The following is a 21,405-nucleotide window of genomic DNA, read 5'->3' as shown; positions in this document are numbered from 1 at the left end:
AACAGACAGACTAAGCATTGGCGGAAGCACATTTTTTCCGTTTATGTAATCATATTTCGTCTGTGGCCGCAGTGAGGCACCCGTTTCCCGTTGGCCGGGGTGAGGCATTTTGACAGCTTCTGGGTCCTAAAAGGAGAATCATTAAGTCGGTTTGCGGTGAGGCTTCCTTGCCACGGTGAGTCTTTCATTTCAAATTTCGCTCAGCGGGGCGGGGGGCGGCGGTGAAGTTTGTTGAGGGAAATGCGAACGGAAGCCCCTTTAAAATGATAGTCGGCCCGACCAATAGGCGATTACTATTTGGTCTGGCTTGATAAAAAGGTGGATAGACAGACGGCGGAAGGGTACCCACGCTGCAGACAGAAGGCAATAAACAGACAGGGATTTTTTTACTAAAATGCCCAGCTCTGCTTATCACTACACTTTGAGAATCATTGCTGTATAACAATGTGCAATCAGTCACTATGAGCGTACTACAAACCAAGAGTAGCTGCGCAAATAGCAACGTGGCTGCACCAGCGTCATCAAGAACACATCTCATAAATTCTGCCTAAAATAATTTCCCCTTAAGTAATTTTCACAGACGCTTGGCGGCGGATGCCCGCGGATCAAACCAAATTCGGCCGGGGTGACGAACGCGGGGCAAAGAGTTAGCTCAGGTCCCAGATCATCACAACCGCCTCACTAACACAAAGCAAACGGACAGACAATTTCTTTCAATTAGCCCCAACCGGCCACTCCAATACATTTTCGTTTGCTCGTTGAGACCAAAGGGCCCTGTTGTATGTCCTGCCCAAAATGAAGACTAATGGGCTATTGTGGAGCTGCTGAGTGCTTAAATTTCGTGTCACATCACCAACCCCCTGTTATTGCCCCACACCCCCCACCATGAGCAGACTGCTGACCAGGCGCAGAAGCGACGTTCAATACATTTATTCACGACTTCGTTTCATTTTGTTTGGAGCGTTATTGGTGAGAAGCTGCATCTATTCATCATAGCTCGACAACAGCTGCGAATATAATCATCGCTCACTCTGCGGAGTCGGGCCGAGGCCCAGCGAGCAGCCCGCTGATCCCACTCGAGGACACGCCACGTCTTATGGAAATTTCTCTCAGACGTAATTAAAACGCAACGTCGTTTGGAGCCTCTCCAGAAGGGTACGTTGCGGAGTTAAATTGGAAGTCAACCCGAAAATGTTCTTAACAATAATATGTTCTATGCACCGCCGCTAGTCAAAACACGGCATTCTTATTAATATAGCGTTTGTGGAATATGAGTTAAGCCTGTTTTTGTCCATGTCAGGGGGCGGCCATTTTGCCACTTGCTGTCAACTGAAAATGACATCACAGTTACTCAAGGCTCAGGTAACAACCAATCATGGCTCAGCTTCAGAAAACAGGTGAGACGTGATAGTCGGAAGTTGAAATATTCCATCCAGAGAAGATAAACTATGCATAAAAGCAGAGAAAAAAAACGTTCAATTTAAACGTTAGCTTCCAAGGCATGAAAACAAGAGCCCCTCTGTTCAAACAAATGATTGTACTACTGTTTGATTCCCAATCCGATCAGGTGGGGCCCTGCAGGTATTCATGCCATACGAAAACGCCGGTGAGACTGCCAGGATGACAAAGAGGCAATCCAAGTCGGGAGGGGGATGTGACAAAACACAGCCCTCTCCTTTCATAAACTATTTTAATAAACCAACGGAAGAAGCCTGTGTAATTCATTTCATTAAATGCCCTCATCACACCTGGAGATAAATCCATTCGGGTTGTGGCATTAAAATTAGTTTTTTATCAAGAGAGGAAAGGCTATTATTCCTCTCGCCTTCAGATAGGACATCATCTGTCGTGCTATAATATTAAGCAATCCAGCAGGATTTATGACACCCGATTCTATCCACGCCACTCACAAATCCACATGCTTTTAAAAAGGAGAGTTATCATTATGTACTAAAAAAAAAAAAAAAAAAAGGTTGTTTTTTTTTAAAATGAGGATGCTGAGATGGCAAAAAAAAAATCGTCAGATTGCATTTTCACTTTTTCAGGTGCTAAACATGCTGTTGCTGAACTTGCTAACAAATTCAGCAGAAAAACTGCTTTATGAGCCACATGATGTGATTCAACACATGGTATGAGGACAGTCAATTTTTTTCTCCTGCTGACGTGACATTATAATACCATATGGCCACTTTTTATAGTTACTTGAAATTCCAGTAATTTTAACACTGTTAACAGGAAAATTGCAACTTTTAATGAGGGCCATTTTTGTCCTTTAACCCTCCTGTTAAGCTGTAGGTCATATTGAGCCTCTTTAAACTTAAAAAAAAAAAAAAAATGTTTTTTTTTTTTTTTTTTTAAGTTTAAAGAGGCTCAAAAATGTTTTTTTTTTTTTTGGTATGACGTCAGGTCGACCTAATTGTAATTAGTTTATTTTGTTCATTTATGGTTAAAAACTGTGTTGCAATAGACAGTGCTGTGAAAAAGTATTTTCCCTCTTCTAAAATTCGTACTTTTGTACATAACTTCCCCACTGATAAAAAAAATGACAAGGACAGACAAAATGAAAGTTGAACGTTTTGGAAGATGTGCATCTCGTTACATCTGGGGTGAGTGCAACACAGCATTTCAGAAAATCAACATCATACCAATAATCAAAAATGGTGGTGGTGTGATGTTCTGGGACTACTTAGCTGATTTGGGACCTGGACAACTTGCTGTGATTGATGGAACCATGAATTATTCTTATCAGAAAATCCTTTTCAGCCATTAGTTCATGACCTCTAGCTGGAGTGCACTCGGGTTCTGCAGCAGTTTAATGATCCAAAAGACACCAGCAAGTCAACTTCTCGATGGCTTACAAAAGGAGAGAAAAAAAAAAACAACCTCTGACAGTTTTTTCGAATCCAATTGAAATACTGTGGCATGACGATAAACAGGCCAAGATGTGTCCATCAGCGAAAAAATGTGTAAAAGTTCGCTTCCGTAGGCTCAGGTTAGAGGCTGGCTTTTAAATCCTTTAAAATCGTTAGCCAGTCTGCTTACTGTTGAGTGCCTGGGCATCAGTTGTGTTTGCAGCAGCTCGTGTACGAATGTGCGTATTCCACGTTTATTTTGTTGCAGTCAGCTTAATAAAGTCATTTGAAAGTGCAGTGAACCCGACCTTTGGACATTCTCTGTCTTTTACGCAGTCTTTCTTCTTGGCTCGCCACCATCATGCCAATTTATTGCTACACAGAGTGGTGGGCGAGTCTGCAGTAACATTAACCCTAATGTAGAATAAAGAACAATTGTAATGGAGTTCATAATGAGATACTGTCAAAATCTATTAGGATTTTTTCCTGCTCCTGACACTATTGGGTACTAATTAGAAAATCCCTGGCTCAACTTGAACCAAGAACATTATTGCTGTTTGTGATACAGCAACATAACAGGAGGGTTAATAATGTGACGTAAACAACAGTTTCTGACACTTTTGTACAATAACCCCCTGAAAACTAAAGTGGGCTAACTCCATTTATGTCTTTTTTTTGTTAAATGTAGAAATGAAGAGAAAGGGGGGGGAATAAAGCCAATTTTGACATACCGAGAACAATCCATTAAATTTGCACATAACAGTTTTCCTAATTCCCAAGTGCGACAAGTGGGCCAACTCCCATTTACAAGATGGCCACGCCCATAAAATCAGGCTTCCTCCCACAAAAATATCCATGAATTCAAGGTTCATAGATAAAACGAAGACTCAGAAAGTAAGACGTGCTTTAGCTTGGGTCCCCTGCGCATCTGCATATTAGCATAAACAAATTTTATTGATCATCTTTTGTGAAATGATGTTTGGAATAAAGAAAAATCTGAGGAAAATCATAATTTCTTTAAAAACAAGTATCCAGGAGAGGAATCATTGCCATACAATATAAATCACCCAAAAAGGCAAACCAAAAAATCCCCCATATTGCAGCCATAAAAGTTCAAATCACATTCCTGCAAAATAACAAAAATTGAGCTACCCCACTCTAGTTTTGAGTGGCTCCGTTAAATTGGAATTACACCGGAAGTGCATGACTTCCACTAACAAACCAGGCTAAACTTAACTCTGTCCTGACTATTAGTCTCTCAGTCAAGATTGATAATTTTAACAACACTTCTTTGACAAATGACTATACTTTCCTGTTAGCAAGTGCTGTGACGCCATTTTCTGGCATGTTAGGGTGTTAAAGAAAGATCCCACAAAAATCTAATTATTGTTTTTTTTCCCCCCCCGAATAGCTGAGGACAAGTTCCACGGGAAAAAATAAATGCATTTGTGAATACTCGAATAGGCGGGGGTTCACTGCATGGACATACTATTGTAGTCCTACTGTATTGCTTCTATATGAACAACGTGAGAAAAATGTGGATTCTTGTGACAAGAAGTGCCGAAAACTCATCTTGAGCACTGCCACATAGCTGTCAGCAGCCCGTGTGGAGGTTTCGACAAAACTCGTATTACTGGGCTGGCGAAGAAAACGTGACAAAGGAAGAGTGATAGTTGGGAAACTGTTTGCCATCTGGAGGAATTGGAAGGCATCGGTGTCACAGTCTTTTAAAAAATGCATCAAGGAGCAACTCACAGGAGGACCGAGTCACGACCGACGTCATCCCAAGCTTGAAGTGTGCTGCTCAATAATGAAAACAAGCCCTGCTGGACCACAGCAACAAAAAAAGAAATTAAATCAAATTCCTCAAATTCTGCTCAAGACGTAAAAAAAAGACCATTCGAAAAAAATACAGAGGTAGATCGACGAAAAGTGGTAAAAGTTTAAATTCAAATGAGAAGTTGACATAATGAATTTAGTTCATTTAACAGCAGTTAATGTCTACTTGTGGCATTTTCGAATTTAAGATATCACTTCAACTTTAGTTATGGAGACAAAACAATTTACATTATTTTCAATTGGGAAAACGGTTTTGAAATGAGAACACATCTTCACCAACTTATGCACACCTGGTGACTCTATGTTCCATTAACAACCCAGGCTAAACTTAGCTTCTCCCCGACATACAAAGCTTGTCTCTCAGTTGAGATGCATCACTTCAACAATACTTCCTTGATGATGTACGACTTTTGTATTCAGCAAATAGCTGGTCATAGGTTGCACAGGAAAAAAAATCGTGGCTGGGTGAATTTGTGAGTAGTGGACCGATTGGTGTGTTTCAATGAGCTCGCATTAAGGGGGTATACCCGGTACTCAGTTTAAGCTGCTCTCGCATTTTGGCACATATCCGATACGTGTCAGATTTTTATTGTCATTCGGAAGAGGCCCGATTCCGATCCGAAGCTATCCAACCCCATGTTTTTTTTTTGTTTTTTTTTTCCTGTTTACACTGCAATAAGGCACATCCCAAATGCCATAGAACCCCCCTACTGAATTGCGTCACTTACACCATGCAGTGTAAATCCCGCCTTTGTGTGTGTCTGCTTTTTGCCCAGAGGGAAAACGGACCATTTGTTAGCTGTGGTGATTGTTATTTTCCGTGCCTCTTGAGAAACTCGGAAACAGATTGTGTTGTTTTTCTTCCATGCTTACCCTCCTCACACATGCATGTTAGCTGAGGAGCCTTCTGCTTGAAAGAGCGCTCCTCTCCTCTGCCTTCTGCTCATCCAAATCACAAATAACGCCGCTCGCTGTCTAGCGACAACTTTCTTAGGCATGGCACAGACTTTTGAGCCCGCCCCAGATGGAGACAACCCTGTGGTTGTGTTTGTGTGCGTGTGTGTGTGCAAGCGCGTGTGTGACAAATACCTGTAATGCAATCATCTATTATTTGGAGGCAGTCACATGTTGGGGTTGCCAATTTGCCACATGGATTTGTAAAGCAAGACTTGGGTTTGAATGAGGCGACTGTGTTTCCTGATGTAGCCTTGTCAAACAGACTAATTTGAGATTATGTCACGAAAATAGAATATGAATTTCCGAAATAAAGGCATAACTTGTCTCCTTAAAATGTCGGCGTTGTGTTTGACCTTGAAGGTCCCGCTGTAACACTGTTGTTGCTTACGTAGCCAAAGTCTTTTAGAACTTTTTGCTAGCGCGAGCGTTCCGACTCATTTCACTAAACTGCACAAACACATCCTTAATTGCTCGTTTCGACCTGATGAATATTTGCCTGTTCATGAGTAAATGGGTCTAATGGAGGCCCCGAAGTTGATTAATAAGGCCTACCCTTGTTCTGCATTCTTGAGCAAATTAATTCATAAGAAATACATCAATCCATTCATTTTCTATACTGCTTATCCTGTTCAGGGTCACGGGGAGCTGAAGCTCATCCCATCTGATCGAAAGAGGGACCGCAACCCGGACAGGCCACCAGCCAATTGCAGGGCACATATAGCGGCAGACAACCATTCACAGTATAACCATAAAAAATACACTTCCCTCCAAAAGTAATTTTTGCTGTGCAATGAAAACAGCTGAGCTTTTGTTTCCAGGGATTTACATCTAGATTGCATACACATAAGTACTTCTATAGTTATGGATGGTCTCTGATTTAACTTGAATTTGTCAAGATAGATAAATAGGTAGGTAGATGTATTTACCGTGATTTGATAATTCATGTTTTTTAAATGACTATTTCTTTGCGCTACATACGTTTTATTTTTAAAATTGCTCATTATGTCTCAAATATATTGTATGCCATTAAATATACATGAATTGAATACACAGCCCCACAATGGAAATAACCCCCCTGATCTTTTTTTGTGTTATCCTTCTACTTAAGCACCGTTGCGTAATCATACAGTATGACTGTATTATTTGGAAACTGCACCGTATGCGCAGTTTGCAATATCCAGGTCAAGTGTATAGTTTACACCATTTACATCTTTGCTATATCACTTGTCCTGTCTCAAACCCATAGTTTAATTAAATGTTTTGCACTTTAAGCAATGCAAATAAATCCTCCCAAGAGGGGCAAAGAGAATATTGATGTCAATTATTTTACAACCACGTTGTTTTCAGTGTTTTGGTTTTGTAAATAAGTTCGGAATTCCTACCTCATTATTACATTAATTTGATTCATAAATGTTCATGTTTGCTTGTTTTTTTTTAATGCCCGCAGAAAATCAACTTTCAAGCCGCAGAATGAAGAATGAAAGAATCCCTCTCCGCAAAAATCAGGATTGTTGTCCGCGGACTTTCCCTTTAATGTTTCAACCTTAAGCACCTAAAGCAAGATCAATGGCAAGTAAGAAATAGTAATGGCCGCCCTGTTTCCCCCATAGTATTGCATTTTCATGTTAATCACATTAGGACACGGATTGCCGTTAGTGTACCTCTAAAGTCTTGACAGATCGATCGGCATGATTATGACCGGGGACAAAAGGTCTCGACCGCAGAGAGCTCTGCAAAGGCAGCACTCTTTAACTGCCCACCGAGGGAAGCTTTTAAACTGTCGATCGTTATCCATCGGAAACAATGGCGAGTCATTTTTGAAGCGGCGAGGCACATCGGACCAATCCACAGACGCAAGGGACTACTGATATGGGAGCTAGCGGACACTCTAGTGGAATAATTGTCGAAACAGACCATCTCCACATAACGTAAAATCACCTTTATTGCTGCACCAGGAGCTTGTTAAGTGTCCACACTGTAGAGCCCACAGTTTACAGGCTCTGAAAGGTACACCGCTGTTCTGGTTAGCAAAGCAAAGTTCGACTCTAGTCAAGACCCCTTTAATATCTGTGTTTGGAAATCACACGCGTGGATGGTTAAACGTTACTGCCCACAGTTTAAAGTGGATGACACAGAGTTGATGAGAGCGTTGTCCACTATTTGAGGAACCAGGATATTAAGGACTCTTACAAAGAACACATCTTTCATCTGTGAGGAGAAAGCATTTTTTGTTTGAAGCCAGAATTTTAAATGTGAACATAAGTATTAAGAACATGTCCCTTTATATTGACTATTCAAACAATACCAGACTTTAGAGAGGTGCGATATCTCAATATAAATCGTGGTGCGATCTGAAAAAAACGGTCTACCGTACAATATAACCCTGTATTGTTTACTGGGCTAGCTCTGTTGCTACACTAACTGTGGCATCTGAGACGAAAGTCAGCTGTCTATTACGTCGGCTAAAGTAAACTGTGACACAAATGTAACAGCTTGATTAAGCGTAGGTTAACTTGTGACGCTTGGAGAGTGGGGGGCACGTGGATGTGCTAAAGGGGCGACTCTTGTCACAGTCTTCTCTTGTGAGCGGAGTTAAATAAGTCTGTGTTAAATTGTATATATATATTTTTTGCTGCCTTATCAAATAAGGCTTGTTACCAGCAGGTGCTCTCCTAATGAACAACAAAGCAAATGGCAGCACAGATGTTTAGAAAAAGTTTGAAGCATCGACGTCGCTCAAGTTCAACCTGTCATCGCTGCGCAGCTCCGGTAGACTTGCGTGGGTTGACAACAGATGCTTTCTACCCATGTGACAGTCTGCGGAACATACTGCATCAGAAAGGTAAATTAAAGATGGGCTGTGACAACCACGTGTGTCCAATTATCGTTTTTTTCTTGAGAGAAAAAAAACATTTCACAGTGCTTATAAACATCTGTTACTCAACAGATTTGATCTAGAAATACAAGTTACAATTTTGCGAAAACAGTGGATCTAAGTTAACAAAATGCACAGCCGGTGTTGCCAACTTAGCAATTTGGGTCCTATATTTAACTGGGAACAATTTCATAAATTCAGTTCAGCTATTTGTGTCCTCCTCAGAGAGACAAATGATCGACTTTACTGATTGAGTTACCTGTCAGTTAAGTATGTATGTGTGTGTATATATATATATATATATATATATATATATATATATATATATATATATATATATATATATATATATATATATATATATATATATATATATATATGTATACATATCCAGAGTTAGCATGGAGCAGCTAACTGACGAAATGGAAGGACATAAGTGCTTCAAAAGGACGAGGTCGGACGGGATTTGGAGGACGACTATTTTTACGAACAAAGACAGAGGGCCGATGACGGAAAGGTACCCAGGTCGCAGACGGAGGGCGGACCGACAAAAAAGGGTAAAGTGCCCATCCCTGGAAACAGACCAAATCATTGGAACTATTTTCACATCGTAATCCCTATGGTAAGATCGTGCTGAACATTTCCAAAGACATGAACGTTGACATGCTAATGTCTAGCAATTCATAGTTTTACAACCCTTTAAGGCAGTAATGAATACTTTAACACACCTGCTGTAACAACAAATGTAGCCAGATAATATATATACATATATAAAGTTATTCGTCCGAAAAATATTGGAACCATTGTGCTAAATTAAAATCTTTTGGGGTGAATTTCTATGAAACATGTCACTTTAAAACTGCTTTTAATCGCTCTTTAAAAATATTAAATATTAAAATGCGGCGTTGAAGAATATATAGATGCAGAGAGGATTATGCGAGGTTGAAGTATTCACAATGCAATATTACATGACCTCCACTCCACACGCACTGAGTTAGTATGTGTTAAAATATTCACGTGTGGGCGCGCGCGTGTGCGTGCGTGTGTGTTTTAGAATGCAGACCATGTGCGTCGTGTATGTATTTGTACGTGACGCTGTCTCTCAGCCTGACAGGTATATTGTTGAGTTAGAGAGGCATGCACACACACACATTCGCACACACACACTTCTCGCCACGGCAACGCGTCCTTGCCCGCTCAACCCCGTCTGACAGCGAGCCGCCACACGCATGGCCTGCGCCTCATGCATATGGAGGAGAGGGCAGGAAGAAGGAAAAACAACCATCTGTGTGTGCGTGTGTGTGCGCGTGTGTGTGCGCGCATGAATTCTACACTATCTGTCTATGATAAAAATCACCCATCACAGCCTACCACTTCAATATTTGTCAGCGTAACAGCACTATCCAAAGGAGTATTAGGATGCCTATGGGAACAAAGTCGGATTTTATTTTCCCCGCTTAGTAAAAAGCACACACAGCAAACTAAGTAATAAGCATTATTTAGCATGCTGGGTAGGCAACTAGTAGTGTTGAAGAGATGATGATCTAGAGCTCAGGTGTCAAATTCAAGGCCAAGGGGACCAGAAAAGGGCCGCAACATCCTTCTAAGTAGTTTGCGAAAGCAAATCATGTGTGCCAACTTCTGTGATCCTTGCTAAAAATCGGTTAAAAAAATGTAATTGTCATGTGTAATAAACAAAGTTAAGATTTTGCATTAATTATTTGTTACCCTTTTTACGAGGGCTGGGACGATACACTTTACTCAAAATTCGATACAGATCCCGATACTTGGGTGGCGATCCGATACTTATTGCGATACTTAAATATTATAAAAATATATATTAAAAAACATTTTTATCATGTGTTTCAAAAGTCTAACTTAAGTGCTATTTGACTATTTATTCAAGTGTCACGAAAACTGTTCCAGTAACTGTTCCTGATACACGGGAGTGCAACAAACAAAACTCAATTCACAAAGCTCAACTTTAAGGACCTCAAATGTTCTAAAAGTATGTTATAGAACATGCAAAATATAAAATAACATAATACATCGAAAGTATCGATACTTCATCAACGTATCGATACTTGGTATCGGCATGAAAAGTATCACAATAGATTGCCATACAATATTTTTTTCTCAGCCCTCTACTTCTTACCATGAACTTAAACAATGCATGAAAACAAACTATTATACTTGACTTTTGATTTCAAAACTTGTAGTCCAGTCATTTGTTGTGTAAATTTAATAATACGATAGGATGACTAAACATTTATTTGGTTTCCCAGTCATAACGGCCCTCTGATGGAAGGCATATTCATTTGTTTTTGTTTGTTGTTAAAATGTATTTTCAGGACTATAAGACACTACTTTTTCCCCGCTCTTTGAACCCTGCAGCTTTTAATGTGACGCTGTTTATGTATATATTAATTTTTACTGTTGAGCTTCAAGCCGCCAATTGATTTACCCATAGTCTCGTCACATCTGACCCATGAAATTACTGGACACGTCACAGTGGACCAATGAAACTGTGTACAATTATTCTTTGCCAGTTTTCCATGTTACAACATGGAGATGCGTTGGCTATTAAAATGTAGAGGCTAATATAAGTAAAAATGTGTTTTTATGGCTAAATTTAGCTGTTTCAGCTTTTAATCAGGTGTGATTTATAGTTGAGAAATTACGGTAAGTTATTCTCTAAAGAAAAGCTTTTTATAAAAGCAACGTCATTAAGTTTGTAACTTTTTCTATGGAAATATGATTATTTGCAGGTTAAAAAAAACATCAATTAACTTTATAAAGTGGACTGACGCAGACTTGCAGGTCAACACCGGCAGATTCGCATTTTCACCATTTTTTTTCCGAATCGTTTTTCTAAATTTTTTAGTTAGGTTTTTTTCCACATACCCCACCCCACCATCACACACACATTTTTTGTATAAAATACACAATGTTTGTATGCAATGTATAGAATGTTTATCTGTATTTTCTGAAGAATTTTGGGGGTAAAAAACCCCACAGATTTTTCTCTATTCATAGGCGAGCCCGGAATTATAAATTTGACTTTGTCTGTTTTTGTTCTATTCTTATAAGATTAAAATGCATTTTTTAAAATAAACCACAGTTCATTTATTGAAAGAAATACATTATTTTCCTAAGTGAAACCGATAAAAAGAAAAATATACATAATTTAAGGACTTTTTGGCCCTTTAAAAAAATGTTTCTCCAACTTTGATTTGGACCTGACGGAACGACACTGACGACTTTAAATGTGATATTCTCAGACCGGTGTGAAAGTGAACCAAATTTAAGTTCGACCAGCGTCACAGATTGCACTTAAACTTCCAACATCCTCACAATCTTTTGTATCTTTTGTATCAAAAGTATCTTTTGGTGGTGGTGAGGGGTACAGTTAGATGAGTTGCTTGCTCATTTGTTCAAACAAAAAGTCAGATTCGACGGAAAGGAATGCAGATTCTGTGGGCATTCATTTGCTGTGCTCCTTCCACAAGGTCACAGCCGGAGAACACTCGTCAAAATATTAAAAGAGAACCGTGACGTGAAAAAGGGAGGAAGTGATAGATCTGAGGTGCCGAGAGCTGGCGGATGCGTTTTTTCCCCCCGCACAACGGAACGGAGGCATTTTCTTGAGATTTCAAGGGTGTGCGTTGCGTGCCGGCGGAATGAAAGTCGCCGCAGACAAAAAAGGTCGGGATACAGCATGTTTAATTCTCTGCAGAAAGGCAAAGGTCTCACATCGAAATTCCACTGAAGTCCAAAGAAAGTTGTAATGAGGAGTGGGAAGAGTAGGCGGCGTGATCGTCGGAAGACCAATCAAGGAAATATATACAGGATGGTGGAAAATAATCCTCGCATGTGATTTTCATATGTTGAAAGGCCGGGACGACTAGTCGCACACAGACATTTGTCCCATGAAGCTGGCCGACCTCCAATTTGTTTTGATTGTAAAACAAACATTTCTCAGTGAAATCAATCACCAGTAGGGCTGGGATAGAAATATCGTATCGCGATGCATCGTGATACTTTTTATGCCGATACGTTGATGAAGTATCGATACTTTCCATACCTCATGTTATGTTTTGCACTTTCTCTAATGTACCGTATTGGCCCGAATATAAGACGGTGTTTTTTGCATTGAAATAAGACTGAAAAAGTGGGGGTCGTCTTATATTCGGGGTCTAGACATTATACCCATTCACGACGCTTGATGGCGCCAGATATCATTGAAGCGAATGCTGAGCTTGACTCCGCAGGCCAAAGCAACCCCTGTCACGTGAGGATGACGTGCTATGGGAGGAGCCAGAGGATGGGATTAAGGACAGCGAGGCAGATCATTGTTTGTGAGGAGTAATGTTCTGTCATGATAGATCTCAGCTACTCTCAAGTTAAACCAGTTTGCATGATTTTATTGCAATGTTTTTCCTTATTCAGATTTGTTTCAAGACTACAGTTATAGTTAGACTTCAATTTGATGGTTAATGCAGTTATTGCAATTTTGTTGTTTGATCATAATAGATTGGTTTATTTCATTTCATTGATTTACGAATGGGATTGCACTTTAGTTTACATATTTAAATGTTGAGGTACTAAGATTTGAATGAGGCAAAATAACATGCCCTTTCTCTCAAATATATTGTTATAATCATTTGTTTCAGATGTACTGTAATTATTTTCAGTATAAAAATTAATTTCTTGTTCAAAAAAATTTTTTGAAACTTGAATCTTAAAAAAGAGGGGGTCGTCTTATAATCAGGGCCGTCTTATATTCGGGCCAATGCGGTACTTTTGGAACATTTGAGGTCCTTAAAGTTGAGCTTTGTGAATGGAGTTTTATTTATTGCACTCCTGTGTGTCAGGAACAGTTACTGAAAGAGTTTATGCACTTTTCAATCGTGACACTTGAATAAATGTGAAATGGCACTTAAGTTCAAACTTTGGAAACAAATGCCTCAGTTTTTTTAATACATATTTTTAGAATATTTAAGTATCGCAATGCGTATTGGATTACAACCCAAGTATCGGGATCCGTATCGTATTGGGACAAAAGTGTATCGTCCCAACCCTAATTACCAGTTTAATTCATTCTGTGACCAAATCTCAAATCAATCATTCCCCAATGAAATGAATGGAAATGCCATTAATCTGTTCCAATGTCATTTTCAGTCGACAGAAGTGACAAAATGGCTGGCCCCTGAGATGGCTAAAAACAGGTGGATTTCGCTGCTTAACTCATATTCCACACACGCAATATCAATCAGAATGTCGTGTTTCAACTTGAAAAAAAATATGTTTGGGTTGATTTTCACTGTAAGGCAACACCATTCGTTACAATGTTCCAATTTAGATTGATAAAGATTGCTCTTTTTTTTTCATTCTAGCTGCATACCACACTTTGAATATGTAGATTAAATTATGCATATTAGAGAAGCTAAACATTTTGGATTAAGGTTAAATAAAAACCAATAAAAGTGTTTATCTTAGTTTTATTTAGCACAGTGCTTTTTCCTAATTTTACTCATTTGATTTCACTGTCCTCTGAATAAAAAAAAAAGGATTGGTTCCCAAAAAAGTGAAATATGTTTACAAGTATTTTTTTTAGTAATTATAGGTAGTTTCATAGTATTAGTGCAACTCAGCACAACTGTTGGTGATTAATCGACTAGCAAAATAATACTTTGTGGCAGCCCTACTTGACACGCTTGCGCCAAACATCAGCGCATATTGCAGCACCACACTAGCGCATGCATGTGACAAGCATGGTAGCGATTAAAAAAAAATAAATAAATAGGATCAAATCATAAATCGGGAATTGAAAATCAAAATCGTATCGAATCGGGGCTTGAGTGAATCGTTACATCCCTACTATTTAATTGTGATATTATTGAATGTTTTTACAAAGTACAGTGCTACTTTTCGACTTGTTTTTTTTTTTATTTGGGGGGGCGCTGCAACATATGAATGCCATTTCCATTTATTGCAATGGGGAAAGATGATGTGAGAAGTGTTGAGTGAATTAAACTCACGAGTCAAGCCAACACTGTATTTAATTTAACAAACAAAATAATTATACGGAGCCATTTCTAGTAGTTTTGTTTGTTTGACCAGAGAATTCTGAAATGCACCGGTAATTTTCCTATTTTTACACATATTGCCAAAAAAAAGGACCATAATTATTGTAATTATACTATTTTCCCTGATAGTCCCTTGCAATTTTTGCCCGTGGACAATGTGTTCAGGCACACCTATTTTTGTGTTCTGCAAGAAGAAAGATGATTTACACATCTCATCAACAAAGTCACACATGCGGAGATATGAAGCAGCACATCAGCAGGACCGAAATAGAACTCAGTCATGAGAGATGAAAATTGGTTTGGGTCATAGAGCTTCTTTTTGAGCCTTTGAGAGAAATCAATGAAGTGTTTGATCACAATTATTATTTCCACTTCAGGAAATGAGCTGAAAAAAAGGCACTTTCTCCAAAAATGCCTCCTGCTGTGGTGGAGAGTTCACAGAGTGAGGATTTTTAGTGTTTTGGTGCTTTTGTACTAAGACTGCAACTAAGTGTGTGTGCGTGCGTGTGTGTTCTAATATGTCACTCAGTATCAATGGACGCCAGGCAACAAAATAGCCTAAAATCTGTCTCTAATGACTCACAAACAGTCTCAATGTCAGACTCCTGAGCTCTCCTAATCCTGACCTTAATGGTCAATCTACGACACGTCCCTGCATGTGGCCATTCGCGTGTAGGTGTGTGCGTGTGTGTTTCCGCTCCCATTAAAAAGCAATATGCTTCCAGCAAGACACAGTGACCTGCCCAGTGGGTATTGTCTATAGCCGATTGTGTTGGTGTGCGTGTGTGTGTGTGTGTGTGTGTGTGTACAAACGCTGCTGACAGGTAATCGGCATCACACCGGGATGCAATCACAAGGTCACACACTCACAGCGTGAACAGCTTCATTCAGTAAGTAGTGATTGTGTTGGTAAAGGTCTAAACCTCCAGGGCAAAAAGGCTAACCCACGTGCCAACAACTTGCCATCAAACAGTTAGGATACAAAGTTGCAGTGTCATTTTTTTTTTTTAAGAGGCGCAGGGCATGATTTGACATTTTCCATGCTAGTCACGTCAAATTTGGCTCTTTTGAATTGATTCACTGAATAGTTCCTCATCTAGTTTACATTTTGAAGAAAAACGACGTGACGTCAGCTAAAGCTTACATCCATGTCCTTTTTGCAATACTATTGTGCTCAAAAAGGCATGAAAACAGGAGTTCAGAACATTCCGGCTGCCAGATCCCCCCATAAATTTAAGGAAAAAAAAAAATCTAGACATCTGAAGTGGGCGTTGACATGGCCGTTGCAGCTTTTCACATTCAGATCATTAGATGTGTGACACAAAGCACTGTGGGCAGTCGTATTTTAAATGTATTTCGGCATTGCTGTACATCCGTAGCTACAAAAAAGGAAGGTCAGTTGTTTGAGAATTGTAGTTTACTTGACTTCATCACACAATACTACTTTTTTTTTTCTTATCTTGCACTCGACAAATACTCCATATATTTAAAAAAAATACTAAATCTAATACTAAAAATTATAATAACTAAACTAAAACTAGGGATGCTCCGATCGATCGGGCCCCGATCATGATCAGCCGATTTTCGTGAAAAATTACGTGATCGGAATATTCCATCAAAGCCTTTTATTGACGTTCAAAACAAAGGCTTTGATCGAATATTCCGACCACCGCAGTTGGTGTGAACATCGCATTGTCTGCTGTGTGTGTGGAGTTTGCGTCTTCTAATACTGTATATGCCATGAAAAGGTACCTCGCGCGGGGAGCATGGCCAAAAGTTTCAACACAACAAACTTAATCCGACATTTGAAGAACAAGCAATTGGGAGACTATGGGGAGTTTACGAGGCTCACTGCATTGAATAAAGTCAAGGCGGACACAGCGCAGTATAAGTGGCATTAATGCCAAAGGGAGACGCATTGTAGGTCACTTGTGGGCAACAGACCCAATATATCATTTTATAATTCACAAAAAGATTAACAGTGACTTATAAATATCAGTAACGTCATCGACTAATAAACATGAACTCAACATTCATCATATTGGCATCAAATTTAAAAAAAATGGTTAGTCGTGTAACCCCACGTGGGCTGTAAGTTAAACTTCATATTCTGGTGCCATCCATTTTAAACTTCGTTGGAAAGTGTCAATTTGAACCCACCCCACCCCGCATCAGCACCGTACGGCGTACACTGAGGACACAGATGACCAGTGTGAAAGCTCCATACACATCTTCCTTACTTGTCAGCGGGAAAATGAGTGACTCTTTCTGCCGATATTTTTAGACAAGGATTAATTTCATTGGGTGAGATAAGACGCCGGTAGTAGGACGGATAAATAAGTAAATAGGACATGGTGCGAAAAACAGGAGGCGGCGGCGGTGTCGGGCTAGTTTGGCCCTGGGCACATCCATTGATGCAGCGGAGATAGAGACGCCTTTCATCATTCCCTCTCAAGAGCGAGCAAGCACATCAAATTCCACAGCTGTCAGTTGACTACTACAAGTGGGGGTGACCCCATATAAGTGGGAGCAATGGAAGAAGCATTTAGAAAAATCACAAAATCCTGAAACTGTAGGCCAGAATGACAAAAAGCTGATATCATAACACCACTACAACTGTATAAATGACACATTGGCTTTTAAAGGCAGGGCCTGACTCAGTGAGTGATGTGTGCGTCACCCAATTAGAGTGTAATTGGCTGTTATTAGCTCAGTTTAGCCAGTCTGCGCATGGGTATCAGTTTAGGCCATAGCAGCTAGTCTATGAATGAATTACATGTTTCTATTGTTTGTTTGCGCATGCGTTTGTCTACTCTTCTCCAGTCCGCTCCCAGCTAGTCGAACGCCTCGTCAAATGAAACTAATTCTGAACAAAAATAATTCACACTCGACTTATTTTTGAGGGAAGTGTGAGAAATGTGTGACAACCTGTCGTTCTTTAAACTGTTTGTACATGGTCGTTTTATAACAGACCGGCTTCGCCATGTCAGTTGGCTTGCCATGCCTGTCGGCCATGTATGCAGAAAACTTCCATATCGCGCTTCTGGCCTCATTCTTTTCAACGAGCAGCGGAGAAGACGCGGGCGCTTCTCTGCTTGAAGCTTCCTCACACATACAGGAGCCGGCATGCCACTTAAGGCGTTAATCACATGCCGGTAGACAGGTGACTTTGCACGTCTGTATACTTGCCTTTAAGACAGAGTTGGTGAGCTGCGACTTTTTTTTTTTTTTTCTTCTTTTTTTTTTAAATACCGGTGTTAAAAAAATTGTATCGAGCGGTTTTTGATGCCGAAAAATTGGGGCACGGTGCTGGTACTGGTATCCCATGCAACACTAGTACCCGCTGTTGCTGGGTTCTGTGCAAAATGCTGATGAATGACAGATCTGACAAAAGCAGTTTTGCTGGATCTACTACTACTAAAGCTGCAATAATGTCAAACAATACTAAGCATTATTATCCTTATCTAGTCAATAGTGCAAGTGTACCCTTGTTATCTAATGTCTCTATACGGTATGCAAACTGATAAACAAGTCAATGGACTCTTTTCTTTGACACGTTGCAGCCGCATGAAGAAACATCCTGAGCTGATCAATACAAAAGTACAAAGTTGCTGCAAAGGGGGGGAAAACAGTCCACTAAAAATATATCAAGATGTCAGGTAGCATCCTGCCTACATAAATTCCTGAATATACTCATGGCATCTTTATGTCATAGTATGAGAATAGCTTTCACTTCCCGAAAAAGCTGAGCCAAGAATTATGCTGCATTGGCAAACTCAAAAGTTTCCCCCCTCAGCCGAAGAAGTTTAAAAAAAAAAAAAAGCTAAGATAAAGGAAATACATAATGTCCAGTTATTCAGTTCTGAATGAAACTTGTTGTGTGTTCCAAAGTATTCAGACTCCTGGCCGCTCATTACAAAACAGCCACTGTTATTATCGGCGTGGGAATGACAGGATTATTCTACAGACAAGACATGCCATCAAGACTCTCGCTACGGCTGAAACATGAGCACCATTAGGAAACAATTACAACGCGTTAGCGCGGCATGGGTGTCTCAATTACAGCCACACTGCTCTATATTTATTTATTTGATTTTTTTTTTTTTTTTACACTCACATCAACTTTAATGATGTCAGGTATTGTCATGACATACACCCTTTTAATTGCTGACACTGTCATTTATCCCTCTGCTCATTAAACAGACATGATTTATAGCCACACAGCGCACCGTAGTAAGGGGATTTTATCATCTCGTCCTTAGAAACAGTGTGTGTATTCTTTCAATAAGAGCAGATTAACATGGCCTTGATATATGGGCAACATTAGGCGCAAGTGTAGCAGATGGCCAATACAGTGCACCATTATGACAATTACAGACGCAGAGTACTTTTTCACAGTGTGTTTTCTTGCTTACGAATCCATTCTTTTAATGTGCCAAGTCGCAACCGTTTTAATCGCTCCTCCTCATAATGATGGATATATCTTTCTCACTAAAGTGTTGCCATTTGTTTCCCGTTTTATAATGGACTGCTTATAAATGGGTACACGTACTTGACGGTCTCAGCCGTTACATTTATTTGGGTTTCATTTTATCCATTTCATTTACAAAAGTAATTTTCACATGAAGTGACAGTTAATAAAAATAAGAAGAAATGTAAGTTCTGCTCATTTCTCCTGTTTGGGAACATTCTGGCTTTCCTGTTAAAATCGCCGACGGTGAAAGGTACGTGGAGGAGTCCCAAAATTGTGTGCCGACATTGCTACATGAGATTGGCGGCTCTGTTGCAGATGCCGTAGCACGTCTAACATGCACGGCATCATCCGACTGTGAATGTTTCTTCGACGAGGGAGCAATAACGTTCAACTTAAACAGCGAGATTTATCATATTGTAGCGTCTTCCAGGAACACGGCGTCAGACGTAGTTTAATAATCACGTTTTTATTAATCCAAGTACAACTGCTCGCGCTCTTCTTTCTCCGCTGCTCCACTCGCTTGCCGTACGGTGCATTCATGAACCTCGGAAACATCACAACTCAGCAACACACAAATCCGACCACAACACAGATAACCCAATTCGTTACAATATGCTGTTGAACATTCAAAGATTTCAAAGCCTAAAAAGTGTATGTTAAGTTAATGTCTCTTACTGGTGAAATTTCTGGGGATGTGGCTAAAACCAAGCCCTGCCTATACAGACAAATACTCTTTGCGTTTCGGTAGTGACATGAAAAGTTGGGACAGGTTTTTTTACGTAAAAACTTCTAATTTGAAAAAAAAACCCGCCAAATCAATGTAAATCTTTCACCATACATTTAAAAGCAACCAATATGTACTATTAAAGTAAAGTATTTTTTAAATTGGCAAAAATCTACTTTTTTTTCATTAATTGAAATCTAGGAGTTAGGGTTTGGGACAGTCACCTCCCAATAAGAAGTGACATAAAATACTTTTTATACATTCAGTTTAATAGTATCTCAATTAATGCCTTGTGGTAAAATAGATCATAACAAGATATTACTAAATATGCAAGGTCTGAACACTTCATTGTTTTTTTAAATATGATGGTCATTGTGGGGCAGCAATTTCAACCAATTCGGTAGAATGGCTCATATATGAAACATTTGCATTGTGCTAATTCTGCAACAACAACAAAAAACGTAGTTGCATTTGTTTTACCTTAATTGTCACTTGGCAGATTAGATTAGTCCACAAATTTGGCCAATAATAAAACCTCAACAAACAAGTTAGTCGTAGAATCGAATCACAACTTTGTGAAAGCAAAAATTGAGCGAACAGAAAAGAACGACCACCAACTCGCTTACATATATAGCATTTGGAGCTAACACTTACCACGTAAATATACAACACAAGCACAACATTCAAATGCACGTCTACGACAGCTCGCACTTACTGCATTTTGGGCACTTGAAGTGGCGACGTCGAGTTGTACATCCGTCCAAAGTGTACTAATCTTTTCTTTTTTCGTTTTGTAGAAATTACTGCAATTATTATGATTTGGTAACCAGAAAGTAGAAAAAGCCATGTGACGTTGGAAGCGCCTGAAATACTACTTCCATCCCGCGATCCATCCATCCATTATCCAAATGATCAGCTCATCAGCATGCTCGGTAGAAGTCTGAAACGATCCTGATCATTTTAGTCAGGTGTGTTGTAGTAGGGAGAGCTCCAAAACAGGCAGGATATGGCTCTCGAGGAAATGGAGTTCCCTACCCATGGTGCAAACCAACACCAGGAGCCTACATTGAATCCTTTTAACCAGACTTAACTGAGCTCTATCTTTCAATACTAAATAGATTCCTTTCTAATACAAATACAAGAAATGCTATTCTTACTATTTCAAGCCTTTATTACAAATTCAAATATATTGAATATGACCCTAATTACTAGTTATATTTTCAACACGTCCACTGATCTGAACTCAAATGAATTTAAATTTAATTGTCTAAAGCTTCTATGACATATTAAAACATGTTGAATCTGACCTCCTTAAAAATACATTAAACATAAACAGCGGGCGCACCCAGGACTACCTCACAAACCGGCCACAGTATGTGAGGACACAGGACTCTGTGTCTGGCGTGCTCCTCTGCGGCACGGGGGCGCCGCAGGGAACTGTCTTGGCTCCCTTCCTGTTCACCCTATACACCTCGGACTTCAACTACAACACCCCTACCTGACACCTGCAGAAGTTCTCTGACGATTCTGCGATTGTCGGTCTCATCACAGACGGAGACGATCGGGAGTACAAAGAACTTACTCAGGGTTTTGTG

General features: G+C 39.7%; 1 long non-coding RNA gene across 1 annotated transcript in view; it reads right to left on the bottom strand.

The window, feature by feature from the left end:
• Nucleotides 1–20,895, bottom strand: part of LOC147141856 (uncharacterized) — a 77,177-nt gene extending 56,282 nt beyond the window's left edge. The window contains exon 1 of the long non-coding RNA XR_015088097.1: nt 20,526–20,895. This is a non-coding gene — a long non-coding RNA (uncharacterized LOC147141856). The remainder of the gene's footprint in view (nt 1–20,525) is intronic.
• Nucleotides 20,896–21,405: the final 510 nt, after the last annotated feature.

Source organism: Filicampus tigris, chromosome 9, assembly GCF_054856515.1.
Source record: "Filicampus tigris isolate MCC_2025a chromosome 9, RoL_Ftig_1.0, whole genome shotgun sequence".
NCBI classification, from domain to species: domain Eukaryota; kingdom Metazoa; phylum Chordata; class Actinopteri; order Syngnathiformes; family Syngnathidae; genus Filicampus; species Filicampus tigris.
This window is presented reverse-complemented; position numbering and strand designations above follow the sequence as displayed.